The sequence below is a fragment of the Thermobia domestica genome, chromosome 15 (assembly GCF_964235325.1).
Source record: "Thermobia domestica chromosome 15, izTheDome1.hap1.1, whole genome shotgun sequence".
NCBI classification, from domain to species: Eukaryota; Metazoa; Arthropoda; class Insecta; order Zygentoma; family Lepismatidae; genus Thermobia; species Thermobia domestica.
Window position 1 is genome coordinate 179500129 of NC_137468.1, and position 17769 is coordinate 179517897.

The following is a 17769-nucleotide window of genomic DNA, read 5'->3' on the forward strand; positions in this document are numbered from 1 at the left end:
TGAGATTAAGAGTCCAGGACATTGGTACATTTAAACTTTGTAGGATAATTTGAGAATGCGTCATTGGTATTGATTATTCCCCGTCAAATATGAACTTTTTTTTTTAACAAAAGAGACACTGACCAAAGCTTAAAACTTTACTTTATTTTAAATTATAATTTTTAACTGTTTCGGATATCTAGCATATCCTTCTTCAGACACGATCGAAATTAATGAAAATACAGACATATATAGAAAACTCTGTTATAACAACATTTATATATATGTCTGTATTTTCATTAATTTCGATCGTGTCTGAAGAAGGATATGCTAGATATCCGAAACAGTTAAAAATTATAATTTAAAATAAAGTAAAGTTTTAAGCTTTGGACAGTGTCTCTTTTGTTAAATCAATTAACCCAAAGCCATGAATAGTCTTACTATCAAATATGAACGTAGGCAATACGATGTACCACGTGATTGACCTTGATGAGGTAGTGTACAGGGATACATAGCTATCCTTATTGAATCCTATGACTCATAGTCTTAAGGGAATTCATGCTACAACACTGGCAAAGTTATTGTTAATGCAATTTCATTGGTTGATCACTATCTTTCGTGCAATCTGATTGGTTGATCACTATCTTTCGTGCAATCTGATTGGTTGCTGATTTTCAAATCTTTGCTGTATTCAGTTTTAAGTTTTGTTTAACATTTAAAAATCTTGGTTTCGTTCAACATTTTGCACTCACTGATAAATATGATCAAAACCGTTTATTTGTTAATCGAATAGTTAAAAACCGGATAAAGTTTGACGGTTAACCGTGAAACGTAAAATTTTTTAGTTTGAACATTTTTTGTATCAAAGTTCTTGTTTGAAAACTCTTGTTTCAAATTTGTGTTTGAATTTTTGTTTCAGAATTTTGTTCGAAATTTATGTTTCAAAATTTTTTGTTTGAAAATTTTTTTGTTTGAAATTTTTTGTTGCAAAATTTTGTTTGAAAATTTTTTGTCCGAAATTTTTTTGGTTTGAAATTTTTCGTTTCCAAATTTTTTGTTTAAATTCTTTTTGTTTCGAAAGTTTTGTTTGAAATTTTTTGTTTCAAAGTTTGGTTTGACATTTTTAAAAGTTTGTGCACTCATTAGTAAAGAACCGGAACTGTTAGAACTAAAACCTCTGGCAACATTGTGGTGCAATAGTACACGTCAGAACATAGGGTTGAACTTGAAATGAAAAAAACACAATTCATTGAAATGGATCATTTTATTACACTCCACATACATCCATACCAGATAGTGGTTCTGGATATTGTCGATACAATGTATTTTGAACTTCTTGCACTAGTTTCTCTTTAGCATATAATTTTAATTCCAATTGAAGTCTTTTAAGGTCTATTGCGATATCAATTGGTGGAAACTCAATGTCCATTTGATCACAAATAAACTGTTTATCAATACAGGTATGCACCCACGAACGATGTTGACAACCATCACAATATCTAGATACATGTTGTACAATATGTATAACACATTTTTCAAAATAGTACTTTTTCAGGAATATACTTGTTTTGTTACACACTTCCACTGCATGTTTCACACACTGAAATACGCTGATGAATTTGTTCCATTCTGTTTGCGTTAGATACACCATGTTGCGATGGACATGGAATGTACTCTTTTTACGTAACAGCACCATCTTCTCTTCGAGGACTGTACGCAGCACCACTTCATGATTTGAGCTTAATGATTTGACTATGGTCACATTTAGCTCATCATGAAAATAATCGTTCATTTGGTCGATTCGTGAACATAATATTTGCCATTCTTCACAGGTCAGTTGTACACCAAATTGTTCTGCTTTGCCCAATCGAATCACTGGTTCAAATGTTCTAGCACTGATACCAATCATCACATGTTTTGTTTGAAATATATTTATTGGATAATAGCTTGCGAAGATGAACTCTTTATCGTTAGAAGTACACATCTTTCCTCCTGAAAAGCACTTGCTCAAATGATTTCGTGGGATGACAGTGTATTGGTTAATTTATAGAACTACGGCTGACGTCATAGGAAGGAATGTGCAGACGTTTGAATTCATGGTTTCATCACAGTTGCTGACGTCATGCTGACCAACAACATTCATACAACTATGTCTAATGTGCTGACGTTTGAATTCATGATTTCATCACAATGGCTGACGAATCCGGCTATGTACTAAATTCAAATTGATGACTTCGACCCAAGAATCCTTTGTAACATAAAGATACAGATCCAGTATTTAAGAAACGCAGCAGTTCTTCTTGTTTTGATGCCTCCATGGGTAAATATCTTGCTGGTAAAATTATATTCTTATCATTTTCAAGCTTCACTACGATTCTTAATCCAAACTTTGTAGATATCATTTGGCTAGCTAAGATTCTATAAGGTACATTCTGTTGTAAATCAGTAATCTTGGTAAATGATTTCATCACATCACGCGTGTTTAGAAACTGCAGACAAGTAGCCATGATGACGTTATTATGAATACTAACTCCAACGATACTTATATATGATGCAAAACTGATGACGTTGCATTATCGTGTTCTGACGTGTACTATTGCACCATGTTCTGACGTGTACTATTGCACCACAATGTTGCCAGAGGTTTTTGTTCTAACAGTTCCGGTTCTTTACTAATGAGTGCACAAACTTTTAAAAATGTCAAACCAAACTTTGAAACAAAAAATTTCAAACAAAACTTTCGAAACAAAAAGAATTTAAACAAAAAATTTGGAAACGAAAAATTTCAAACCAAAAAAATTTCGGACAAAAAATTTTCAAACAAAATTTTGCAACAAAAAAATTTCAAACAAAAAAATTTTCAAACAAAAAATTTTGAAACATAAATTTCGAACAAAATTCTGAAACAAAAATTCAAACACAAATTTGAAACAAGAGTTTTCAAACAAGAACTTTCAAACAAAAAATTTTCAAACTAAAAAATTTTACGTTTCACGGTTAACCGTCAAACTTTATCCGGTTTTTTAACTATTCGATTAACAAATAAACGGTTTTGATCATATTTATCAGTGAGTGCAAAATGTTGAACGAAACCAAGATTTTTAAATGTTAAACAAAACTTAAAACTGAATACAGCAAAGATTTGAAAATCAGCAACCAATCAGATTGCACGAAAGATAGTGATCAACCAATCAGATTGCACGAAAGATAGTGATCAACCAATGAAATTGCATTAACAATAACTTTGCCAGTGTTGTAGCATGTATTCCCTTAAGACTATGAGTCATAAGATTCAATAAGGATAGCTATGTATCCCTGTACACTACCTCATCAAGGTCAATCACGTGGTACATCGTATTGCTTACGTTTATATTTGACGGGGAATAATCAATACCAATGACGCATTCTCAAATTATCCTACAAAGTTTAAATGTACCAATGTCCTGGACTCCTAATCCCATCATAGGTCAATAACTGATCACGTGATCATAATGATTTACCCAATGAATGAGATACTATCCAATTTTAAGAACAATTACCAATTATTGATATGACAATAAGAAATGTACCCCTCCCAAAATTTAAGATTGGTACACAAATACACCTGTGTCTTATGAAAAAGTAATAAATCCTGTACTTATTCAATAATAAAGCCGGTCAATAACCTTTAAATTTTGAATATTTGGCCATAAGAGGAATACCAATGGGTCCTAGAAAACGTTTACCGAATTTTGTTATTTGATAATTCCCAAATTTAAAAGAGAACATAAACATATAGAGGTAATAAACCATATAACGTATTAAATAGGGGTCAATAACATCCGAAATTTGATTTTTGGTAGTTCTTTACCCATGAAAGGGAACGATGTGGACCATCCAAATTTATAGTGGTACATATTGAAGACCTGTACGAAGATACCAAATGCTTATATTAATCAACTTCTAAAACTGAGTGGATGAGTCAAGATACCCCTCCAAAATTTTTTAAAGGGTGCATCAATATACCCATGTCTTATAATAGGGAATGGACCAATATACATAACCATATAATCATATAAGGTAATAGGACCTCATCCAAGGGGTGAACCAAAATACCAAACACGTGGTTGTAGTAAAATTTGGCAATTTTTTACGCATGAAAGGGAACAAGGTGAACTACCCAAATTTATCATAATACATGTTAGGGTCCAGTACTATAATAACAAATATATAAAATGAGCAATTTCCAAAATTTAAGGGGTGGGCCAAAGTACACCTCCCAAAAAATTTAAAGAGTGCACAAATGTACCTATGTCTTATGATAGGTAATGGACCCCTATACATGACCATATAACCATATAAGGTAATAGGACCTCATCCAAGAGGATAAATTGGGCCAAAAGACCAAACACGTGGTTGTACTAAAATTTGGCAATTTCGTACCCCTAAAAGGGAACGAGGTGGAACACCCAAATTTATCATAATAATACATGTTAAGGTCCGGTACTATAATACCAAATACATATAAAATGAGCAATTTCCAAAATTTAAGGGGTGGGCCAAAGTACCCCTCCCAAAAATTTTAAAGGAGTGCACAAATGTACCTATGTCTTATGATAGGGAATAGACCCCTATACATAACCATATAACCATATAAGGTAATAGAACCTCATCCAAGAGGATAAATTGGGCCAAAAGACCAAACACGTGGTACAACGTATTGCTTACGTTTATATTTTGACAATTTTGTACCCCTAAAAGGGAACGAGGTGGAACACCCAAATTTATCATAATACATGTTAAGGTCCAGTACTATAATACCAAATGTTTAAATTGGTCAATTTCCAAAATTTAAGGGGTGGGCCAAAGTACCCCTCCCAAATTTTTAAAGGAGTGCACAAATGTACCTATGTCTTATGATAGGGAATAGACCCCTATACATAACCATATAACCATATAAGGTAATAGAACCTCATCCAAGAGGATAAATTGGGCCAAAAGACCAAACACGTGGTACAACGTATTGCTTACGTTTATATTTTGACAATTTTGTACCCCTAAAAGGGAACGAGGTGGAACACCCAAATTTATCATAATACATGTTAAGGTCCGGTACTATAATACCAAATGTTTAAATTGGGCAATTTCCAAAATTTAAGGGGTGGGCCAAAGTACCCTCCCAAATTTTTAAAGGAATGTACAAATATACCGATATCTTATGAAAGGGAATGGACCCCTATACATGACCATATAACCATATAAGGTAATAACATCTCATCAAAGGGGATAAAATCGACCAAAAATCAAACACGTGGTATAACGTATTGCTTACGTTTATATTTTGGCAATTTTGTGCCCCTGGAAGGAAACGAGGTGGACCGCCCAAATTTATCATGATACATATTAGGGTCCTGTACTATAATATCCAACGTTTAAATTGGTCAATTTCCAAAATTTAAGGGGTGGGCCAAGGTACCCCTCCCAAATTTTTCAAGGGGTGCATTAATATACCCATATGTTATGAAAAGTAATGGACCCCTGTATACGTCCATATAACTATATAGGGTAATAATACCTCATCAAAGGGGATAAATTAGGTCAAAAAACCCCGAAATTTAAATTTTTGGCAATTTTTTACCCATGAAAGGGAACGACATAGACACCCAATACTGATAGAGGTACATACTATGGTCCTAGGCTACCACACCAAATTTTTAGATTTGGCAATTTCCAAAATTTAAGGGGGGTGGTCCTATGTACCCCTAAAAGGGAATGAGGTGGACCACCCAAATTTATCATAGTACATATTAGGGTCCTGTACTATAATACCCAATGTTGAAATTGGGCAATTTCCAAAATTGAAGGGGTGGGCCAAGGTACCCCTCCCAAATTTTTCAAGGGGTGCATTAATATACCCATGTCTTATGAAAGGGAATGGACCCCTGTATACGCCCATATAACCATATAGGGTAATAACACCTCATCCAAGGGGATAAATTAGGTCAAAAAGCCCCGAAATTTGAATTTTTGGCAATTTTTTACCCATGAAAGGGAACGACATATACCCCCAATACTGATAGAGGTACATACTATGGTCCTAGGCTACCATACCAAATTTTTAGATTTGGCAATTTCCAAAATTTAAGGGGGGTGGTCCTATGTACCCCTGCCAAAATTTAGGGGGTGGGCCAAGGTACCCCTGCCAAAATTTAGAGGGGGTGGTCCTATGTACCCCTAGGTCATTGACCCCGGCCAGGGACCATGGGTCCTGAGGCAGGTACCCATGGGGCCAAAAAGTTCGGCAAAGTGCCGCGATTACTACTGCGTTGCCTGAAGTTAAAGGAAAGTTTTACAGATGATTTAAATAGTTTGAACGTGTCACTTAAATTATATTTTCAATGGATGGGACATAGTGTTTAAACCTGATATGAAAATTTTCTTGATTCACATTGCATTATATCATTCTATATGTATTAAACATACCTTTTATCACAAACATCTCCAAGAATTGAGTTACATGGATTTCTTTCGAGATCAAAGTCAAAGAGTACATACTATGTACAATTTCTTAAAACAAAAATGTTGACGTTGAACTGAAGACTTAGAAGATTTAAGTCACGGGGGTGTGATCCTCTGATGGTTCCTCATGAGAGATTATCCATGTATTATCATATTAAACAAACTTTTATAGAAGGATGTTTTAGTATTCCTTCTCTCCATATGGGGTATTCAAATGACCTTAAGAAACTACCACACAAAGCAGCTATCATTTTATTCGAATGCTGATGTAAAGTTAGCTACACACATGACCCTACTCAGTGAGATCTTACTTTTTATCTTCCCCAAGTGATTTTCCTAGCTGTGCAGCGATCTTCGTGATCCAACTATATACGAAATCCTCCACCAAGTATTTACATCTTCTAGTACGTTGAGTAGTCCAAGTCTGAATGGAATTCCTTGTACATTTTTGGTCTTATTTAAGATTTGAGTGTCGAACCCTTCTCTGATTCTCGTGCATTACCAGTTATCGAAATGTTAATCTAACAACTGCAATATGTCCTTCGAATTCTTTCTTGTATTCGTACACAATGTATTTTCTCTCTAGTGAAACCGGTTTTCAGTAAATCCTTCATTGTGATCAGTTTTATATGTGTACATTTCTTACTCATACGCCACACAATTTTTCCTAATCATTTTATAACGTTTTTTCTCACTGTCTTCGTGCTTTGGTTAGCTTTCATTCTTCATTCCAATTTTACAATGTGTTGCTCATTTGTTTACTCCTGGGTCATCTGATGCTCTAGCAGTAGCCACGACTCAATACCCCTTTCCAATATCTTCTAACGTCAGTACTTCAACAATTGACTCATCATCTTTTCCATGGCTTTCTTCACCTATTGACACTTTTCTTTTTCTTCTCGTGACTTAGTTTCATCATTAGTTCCACTTTATATTTTTTCTTCTGGTTTACTCCTTCTTACTGCACTAGCTTTAGTTTTCATCTTGTCTTTATTCGTGTTCCGGACGCTTTGCATTGAGGCACATTTTTCCTTCCTTTACCACTTTGCACTCTTAAACTATTTCTCCGTCACTGAAGATATCACTTTCATTTCTTTTTCCTATCGGATTTTGTATGAAATAGTCACAAATCCATTTAAGTCTTCATCACTCAAGCATTTAAATTCTTCATAGTTGATTTGAACACATCAGAAATGGCACAAACATTCACATATATCACAATCGGTATCTCTTCTTTTTCACATCTACACTGTCTTATTTAGTTGTACTTAGTGGCATATTTAGGAGACGGGCTTTCCGGGCTTAAGCCCTCCCCGAAATCTTAATATAGTAAATTATATGAAATATCTTGCTTAATTTTCATATTTTCAGGCAAAGCCCACCGAAAGTTAGCAAAGCCCTCCCCGAAATAAAATCGTAAATACGCCACTGGTTGTATTGTTCCAATGGTACACACATATCTTTTTAACTGTCTGAAATCTTTTATTCAGATTCTTTTTTATTTTTTTTTTTTTTAGTTTTTTTCTTTCTTTAAAGCGGTAAATACTCTCAAACTTGAGGGAATTATATTCAGGCTCAGCGCCAAGTCGTATACCACTCAAACGAAGTTTGCTGAACAAAATAGTTTGAACAAAAATATATTCCGAAAGAAATAAGTGAATTAGCATTAACAAGTTTCAAATACAAATGACAATGAGAAGCTAATGTAAAGGATGATACATTACAGTATTTCGGGAATGGTCTTACAATATTTCAGAACTAACTATTTAATTAAAGAAATGCGAGTGAGATGTTTAACACGATTCGTATGTTAATGTTTATTATTACATATTTCATTCTACAGGTTATTGGAGAATCCCGAATTATATAGGTTTTCATGTCAGAGAATAATGTACATATAATTTTATGTCATGTACATAGTACATACCATATTCGAGCACTTTTTTTTCATATGTCTTTCATTCCCATCCGAGGTTATGCCGTCTCTATGGCCAGAGATATAGAATGACTATTGATGATATGAATGGGAGAAAGTTGCAGGCTGTTATGAAATGTTATGTATTAGTAAGTGTCATCAGATATGTGTTGAGATGAAAGTTAGCTAGGCATTGACATAATGCTGGAGTTTCCGGAGTGTGCTAGAGATATTAAGCTATGCAGGTGGCCAGGTTGTGATCACGGACGGTGGATGTGTTCCAGCATTTACACATACCACTTATTTAACAAGAAAACCTTTAAGTCTCCCGCGTGCTGTACACAAAGATGTCCTTGTACGTCCACACCATGGCCTGGTTACATCGCGAAATATAATTCTTAATTTCTAATTTTAAAATCCATGGAACCTAATTAAAAAATAGCAAGAAAGTGCAAAAACATTAACACATATATTATAATGATCTATAGCCACTATCGAAAATCCCGGGGATATGAAGGGGACATCTCCCCTTCAATCTTGGACCTGAGGGGGGCTGTACCCCCAGTAATCCGATTCGAAATGTGTTTTTAGGGAGAAATGTGATTATTTGAGTCCAATTGCCAAAAAAAAAAGGAATGTGAGATGAAATTGATGTCCCCCCAAAATAAATTCTCCCGCCTCCCATTCTTGAATACAACTCTGTTCTTCTGATCCTTCATAGCATTGTTTTTGAACTTCATAACTATTTTCAACATCGATATATATATATATATATATATATATATATATATATATATATATATATATATATATATATATATATAGATAGATAGATAGATATAGATATAGATAGATAGATAGATAGATAGGTAGCTGCAATGGGTCTATTCCGGACGTTTTCGTTCAGTTTAGACCCCTTTTGCAATGCACGAAAATACACAAGGGGTCTATGCGGGACGAATGGGTCTATTGAGGACCAAAAATGGGTCTAAGCCGGACGATAGGGGTTTAAATGGGACGGAGGGGTCTAAGTAGGACGATCAGTGCTACCAACATACTTTTTTGAAGTGTTTACTGAAACTTTATAAATTATGCTTATCTGATAGTGATTTGAAGTTTAGTGTTTCTTTTCAGCAGTAAGGCTATTAGACACTTGAATCTAAAGTTTCAGGTGGAATCCGAACTACATTTGTGCGTTCCAATTTCTGTTCTTTTTCAACTGAAAATCAAACTCGGGACCCCACGTACCAAAGTCGTGAGTGCTAGCCACTATAGCAACGAGAATAGCAATAATCATGGCATAAGACCTTGTGATAGCATTATAGTATCAAACTACATATATCCATTATATTTCTTCCATCTCATTTGGGATTTTTTTAAATTGAGAAATATTATACTAGTTTCCAACTCTACCATTATACCAAGATCACTAAAAGTACAGTCATCCAAGTAAACAAAACACATCTTAATTCCAAGTAATTCGGAATACTTAATAAATAAAAAGATAAATACACAAAAACGTTAAAATAGAAACGTAAAACATTAAACACTTGACGTAGCACTTACAATTTGGGACATATTTTCGGTATAGTTTATAAATATCTTATTGATAAAGTGGTAGACCGCTTATGGTGGCGTTTCCTGGTTCGATGGTGGCGGTGTCTTCCCACTTGCGACAGTCCTATTAGCGACAGAAACTGTTAACTGTCCTATGAGCAACCGATTCGATCTGTTAACTTCACTATGAGTCACCGGTTCGTTCGTACTAAGATAATGGAAGAAGATAAGGTTCTCTCTTCTTTAACTTGTTTTACGCTAATGTGATTTAGAACCTAACAAAATGTACTATGAAAAATTTCGCTCTACCTGAATTTAATACGTGAGAATGCTCTCATTACATTAACAATCTTTCATACGTTTTTCCTAATATTACATTTTTGAATTAATTTCTATGAATACATTGACTATATCTAGGGGGAAACTAACTAAATACTTAGAGTAGCCCCGCCTTTGTCTATGATTCTAATATAATTAAAAATTTCATCTTAAAATTATACGGAGCATAAGTTTAAATTGAATATGTTTATGGCATAAGAAAGAAAGAAATCAGAAAGAAGTAGGGGCGCCCGAAGAAAAGTTTCTAGGGAGAGGCATCTCCATGGTTGCTGTATCACGTCTGGTGTATCTGATATTTAATATATTGTTGAGAGATGGCAAGATGTGTTAAGTGCGTTAGTAATGACAATATGTAAACATATTAAAAGAAGAAACAATTGTATTCACTGTGCCTTTTTATGTTCGTTTATATATCTTTCAGAGGAGTATATTAAGTATCCGTTTGTATTACTAAATTATATATATGCGTTTATATTGATGTCATTTTCAGGGAAAATCATGTTTGGTATTAAAGTACATGTCCAGTGGTACATTTTGGTTAATGATTTATTTGCGGAATTGACTTATAATTTAGGCAAGAGAGTGTTTATATGTAGTTAGGTCTATTTAGTAAGCCTAACGTTGTATCCAATGTTCTTGTTGAATTATCAACTGCAGAGGGTATTAGAAATTTTGTACATGTAACAAATGGCGCAGTCGTACTTGAAACGGACCATTACGCTTTGTAAAGCTTTATGAATCGCATCATGACAATTGCAATGATGGTGCAAGTTTATTTGAGGTACACAAAATTAAATTCAGTCAAGGCGAAAAAGTAACAGCAAAGTGCATGAGTAAAGTTACAAAGCAAATAGAATTTGGTAAGAAAAGCATGTGCAGAGATCGGAGATTATGCTCAGAGGGAAATGTGAGCTAAGTGATCGAAATGGAGCTTCGTGTTCATTTGAAAAGGGAGCTTAGTACTCAGAATTTTATATGGAGCTGTGTGCTCAGGGAGCTTAGTGCTCATAATTTTATATGGAGCTGTGTGCTCAGGGAGCTTAGTGCTCATAATTTTATATGGAGCTGTGTGCTCAGGGAGCTTAGTGCTCAGAATTGTATATGGAGCTGTGTGCTCAAGAAGCTTAAGGTTCAGAAGCTTAAAGGGAGCTATGTGCTCAAGGAGCTTAGTGCTCAGAATTTTATATGGAGCTGTGTGCTCAAGGAGCTTAGTGCTTAGAAGCTCAAAGGGAGCTGTGTGCTCAGGGAGCTTACTGCTCATAGGTTTATATATATAGCTGTTCGCTGAGGGAGCTTAATGCTCGGAGGTTTATACGGAGCTGTGCGATCAGGGAGCTTAGTGCTTAACATGAGCTGTGTGCTCAGGAACCTTAGTACTCACAATTGGTATGGAAAGGTGATCAATCAAGGAAGAAAGTAGTAACGAGGTCCAAGGAAGAACGAAGGGAAGAGGTACAAAACATTCTTTTGCGGAAACCGGGGGAAGATGTTGAGAGATGGCAAGATGTGTTAAGTGCGTTAGTAATGACAATATGTAAACATATTAAAAGAAGAAACAATTGTATTCACTGTGCCTTTTTATGTTCGTTTATATATCTTTCAGAGGAGTATATTAAGTATCCGTTTGTATTACTAAATTATATATATGCGTTTATATTGATGTCATTTTCAGGGAAAATCATGTTTGGTATTAAAGTACATGTCCAGTGGTACATTTTGGTTAATGATTTATTTGCGGAATTGACTTATAATTTAGGCAAGAGAGTGTTTATATGTAGTTAGGCCTATTTAGTAAGCCTAACGTTGTATCCAAAGTTCTTGTTGAATTATCAACTGAAGAAATTTTGTACATGTAACATATATGTGGTTTGCTATATTACGTATACATTTTTTGTGAGCCAGCGGGACAACCCCTGCCTTCCCATCGGGTGCCCATGGAAAGAGGATACCAAAGAAATCTTAAAATACGGTGTATTCGAAGAAATTATTACACAAGTTACAAATCTCAGGACTTAACAGTTCGTCTAGTTATAAGGTACTATTTCAGATTGCTACACGACAAGCTTGTATGTATAAGTCAAAACAAGGGACGAAGGCAAATTAAGCAATTAGTTTACGTTTTAGTAGCTTACAATAGGGAAGAAGGTAGTTAAAGAATTTGTTTACCTTTTGGATTGTTTAGAGTGAACTGCATTGTAATTGGTGAGATATGGTTGAGAATAGCCAATCAGGTGTAAGGGATCTCAAAAGCTGTCTTTTGTTATTGACTTTTTTTTTTATTTTATTCACGGCTAAACTGTTACACGTTTAAGTTTTTTAAAATAAAATTTATTACTGGGCTTAGTGAGTAATTAGATTTGAATCAAATTAAGTACAGAAAACAGAGCTTTTGAAGAAAGGGGATATTACAACTGGATTTTCAATAATTGCATAGGAATATACTTTTCATGGAAATATCCCTGTTGTCTCGTTAAGTTATTTGATATCTTTTATGTCAAATCTAACTCAAAATTAAAATAAGTTTTATTTGCAGTCTCAGTAGAGGAAAAATATATTTGACGAACAGTATCACTGGCACGTACATATTTCATACCAAGGTTGTTCGGGCAATAATAACGCCAGAGGCAAACATACTTTACGAGATGGAATCATATCATCTTCCATCATCTCAATGTAAATGAATCGGTCGCTCATAGGATAGATAGCAGTTCCTGTCGCTAATAGGACTGTCGCTTCTGGGACTAATTCGATGGTGGCTAGTGCCAAGTCAGATTTGGGATAGAAAAACACCGTGTGCATCGGTTTTCTCTGGATTCTCCCGTTTCATCTATTATCAAGTGTGGGAGAATTCAGTAGCCTCCGTAGAAAAAATCATTTTGGAAGTTCCACTATTTTCACGAAATGTGGTCAAAGTCCTTTTTCAAGTATGATGTTGCAAACTAAATGTGTTTCAACTTTTATAAAACTCAAACCAGTTACAAGTATGTGGGGGAAAGACTATGATGATTATTGAAGTTTAGCATCTCTTTTATGCACCAAGGCTATATAAGACGTAGATCGACAGTGAAATATGGAATGTGAACGACCATAATACTTTAAAATTTAGGTACTCTTTCATCACGAATCGAACCCATGATCTAATGAACCAAGGACGCGTGTTAATTACTAGACCAGCGAAAAGTTTGGGGAAAAATTAAAAATGTATATATTACATCTTGAAAATTGATCTACCAGCTTTCACAAGAACTAAAAAATAATTTTAAAAAAGTCGGGATACACGGAAGCGTGTTAGATTAGTCTCAACTTATGAAACAGTAAAGAGATACCTGTAGTATGCATTCAAAGTTCACTACTCTTACACTTTTGGTAAGGAAAAAATTTAACTTGGGAAAAAGTATTTTAAATCCATCTAGTGGCAAACAGTTTCTAGTCACCGCGCTCCAATCACCGCAGGCTTCTTAGAGGTACACATAATGATTTATTTATACTTTGTCATTTACCCCACACTTCCCTGGCTACAACTCAATTGAGAATTAGATATTTGGAAGCTTTAAGTTGGATAGATGGTAAATTAGGCATAAAGCGTATATCAAATAACGAAGGGGCACTATTATGTTTGGTTTAAGTTAAACATGAAAGATATATGTCATCTCATTGAACCCGTGCCCTTATATGTGGAAGCCATACCATGAATGCGCACTTACAAAAGGGGTTGTGTTAACATTCTCGGATTTACAGATTCTATAATTGAAAGAGAGAAGGATTGCAATCATTAGATTGAATGGGTGGAGAATTGCAATATGTGTTATCAGTGACGTATTTAAGATTTCGTTTCGGGAGGGGCTTTGCTAACTTTCGGGGGGCTTTGCCTGTAAATGTGAAAATTTTGCAAGATATTTCATTTACTTTACTATAGTAAGTAATATTTCCGAGGGCTTAAACCCGGAAGACCCTCCTAAATACGCCACTGTGTGTTATTGTTTATATTATTAAAAAATATAATAATTCCAATTCAAAGTAAACATTTTTAATGCACTTAATTTTACAACTTTAAAAATTTCTAATGTTTCTTAATATGCCAGTATTTACTCTAATTTCTCATCTAAATTTATGTTTTGTGCAGTTTGCGTTTTCAGTATATTCTTCTATAGTTATTTTGCGTTTTTTTAAATTCAATTATTGTCAAATTACTTTAAGTTTAAGGCCACACGAAAGTTCTATGAACAACAGGAATTGATATAGCATAATTAAATAAAAATATTGTTAAACCTACCCAGGGATTAGTGGCCGCATTGGCTTAGTGGTAGAGCGTTCACCTCTGGTACTTGGGGTTCCTGGTTCGATCCCAGCTCGCGCCAAATGAACTTTGTGGTGGACAAACACCGTGTACGTGGGTTTCCTCAGGATTTTCCTATTTCCTCCCAAATTCTTGATTTCACCATTTCATTCATTTCTCACCATCACCTCTCCTTTAGCCTATCCGGCATAACCGTGGAACATAAAACTCAAGGATTTCATTTCATTTCCTATCCACGGATCAAGGTCGGATTAAGGAGGGCTTAGGGGGCTGTAGTCCTGAGCCTAAAGGTGGATGGGGCCCCCCAATTTGATCGAAGTCTCAACTGGCTGCCTAAAACGCTTACTTTCAGCTGATGCATGCCGTGTGTCTAGTTACGAGGAGCAACTTAGGGATTATTCTGCACATGTACAAATTTATCTTTTCTTGAAGATGATACAATGAGAATTTACCGCGTTACTATTCTAAACTGCACCAGCCGACAGCCTTGAAAATTCGAAGTTCCATTTCAAATTCATTTACAAATAACAGGGTCCTGAAAACCTTATATATTTGGGATATGACTCACTCGTTCATTCATCAAAGCTTATAAAATATTTACTGTAAATATCGGAACTTAAAATTTGGCAAATATATAGCTTTTGTGACATAAGTAAAAATTCGAAAACTCGAAATTTCCCCTCTAAGAGAGTAAACTAGAGGCCATTTGTGAAATTACACATTGTCATTTCACTTGTGATATTTTTCTTCAAAATCCATAGGCAACTTCCTGTATATAACAACTAAACATATGCCTCATATATATGATTTATAGTACAGGTAAAGGGAGAAAACTCGAAACTTCCAATTTTCGCCCCTATAAGAGAAAATTAGGGAGAAAAATCCAAAAACACATATTGTGACATTATAATATTTATGACTTATTTCTTTCACAATTTAAATTATTTTGACTATTACGGTGTCGATCTCGTGTTTTGAGACAATTGGAAAACGCTTGAATTATGAGTTATCAAATCTCTATTTCGAAAGAAATAAACGATAAATAGTATTGGAAGTCTACGTGTTGCCCACATATTATTGAGCCAAAGTACTCCACTTGGTTTGCTGTAGCCATTTGTTAGTCTTAACCAGAGGTAGATAGATACGCGACTTATCCAATGGGTCTATTCGGATCGTTTCCGGCGCGTTTAGACCCATCTTGGAAAGAACTAAAATATGCAAGGGGTCTAAAACGGACGACTAAATGAAACAACGTTTTCGACTATTTTTCAATACACTCTTATCACTCCCGTTTTAAAAGGCTGAGGTAGCTAGCTACCATGAGACAAAAATAGCCAAAACTTGTTACAAATATAGTTTTGGCTCGCGCTGGTTATAAAGTATAATCTACATTCTCGATATGCTTTACAGTATTTTCAATCTCTCTGTGAAGAAGAAAAGATACTGCAATTATACAGTAAATAGACATGATTTATGGACACTACAGTGCGTCAATGCAAGTTTTCGCTTACTCTCAGCTAGTATGCCTTTTGTCTATTTACACGAAGCAACTCGGAGATTATTGTGTGTTTATAATTGACTAAATATGGAACATGGTAGGAATTAAATTTTGAAAATAAAAAAATAACAAAAATATTACTGAAAATCATAACAAACACATTATTTCCGCTTACTTGTTATGGTATATCGTGTATAAGTTGAAACTACAGGTAAAGTGAATTTCCAAGAGGAAAAGAATATTAGTGAGGTACTGACACGTGAAAATTAGAGGTGATTTATTGCTTTACAGCTCCTTTTGTCTGCCATTTCAACAGGCTATGCAAAGAATATGCCAATCAATGAAACGAGCTGGTGAGTACGGTCGATTTTTGTTTAGGTGATAAGTAACAAGGAAGTATTCCTGGGTATATAGCGTCTTGTAGTGATAAAATTGGAAGTTTTCGATTATTTTATTAGGTGCAATCTGACGTTCTTGTTCATAAACGAAATAAATATAAATATAATGTTTCTGTAAAGATATGGTCCGTTTTGTCTGTTCTTCATTCACGGCTTAGTATGCTACCGAGAATAGAAATTGGAACAAGTACTTTGACCACTACTCTACGTTGCGGTACTAAGCTATCTCACGTAGTCACATCTCGACTTTTGAGATTGACTTTGTTTCTAAAATGAATTATAATGTACTATTGTCTAGTTGAATTCTCATAATATAGAGTTTTATAGTGACCCATTTATAAATCTTTAAAGGAGCAGATATAAAAATAATAGAATGGAACACAAGATAAGGAAATTCAAATTATACAGTTTACTTTCGAAACTATCTTCATTTCCATTGTTATTTCTACGGCCAAATTCTCTTGTTACTTCCAAAGTGTAATTGGACTTAAAGAGAAGCGTAAAGCCATGTGTAATATTCCCTTAAGAATTCTTCTATCAGCGTATATTTACAAGAAAAATGTCCGTTTTCGAGGGTCCATAGACCGTTCGATAATTATCGTAATATAATCACCTATTTATGCGTTACTCTCTTGAGGAAAGACAAATAATTTCAGGAAAACTGAAATTTCAAACAATTTGGACTATTTTGCAAGGGTTTCAATACTTCTCGGAGAACTGAAAATGCACATTCCGAAAATATAGTTACAACTACAAATTGATTTGCTGGTGTAGTCATGTGGGTCGTGTATTATACGTCATTATCCTCAGCACAGACATGCTTTCCGAACAAAACCATACACACATGTATTCTGAATTCCTAATTCTGGTTATATTCGTGAATATTTAAGAATGTCCTGCCAAAATAGCGAGTGTTTACTTTTACACAAAATGGTGCACAATCGCGGCTCCAGAGGCCGGTTAAGGCACGAGAAATACCACGAATAGCCTTAGAAGACTGTCAGATTACTATAAGTAGGAATGGGCACGAGTCGAGTTTTTAGCCGAGGCAGAGAAATTTTCTGTATTCTAGTCACAGTTTTTAGGTCGATTTTCGAGTCGAATCGAGTTTGATACTTCGTTCACCCGTGCGGCTCCTTTTAGCTAATTTAGAGATCATAGATTTCTTTGTTTCGAAAACGAAAACTATGAAAAAGTAAGCAGTAATGTGGAATAATTTTAGCGTTGTTCCCGAGAAAGGGCAATTCTCACATCTCGTCACATCCCGAAAACGAGACGAGACTACATT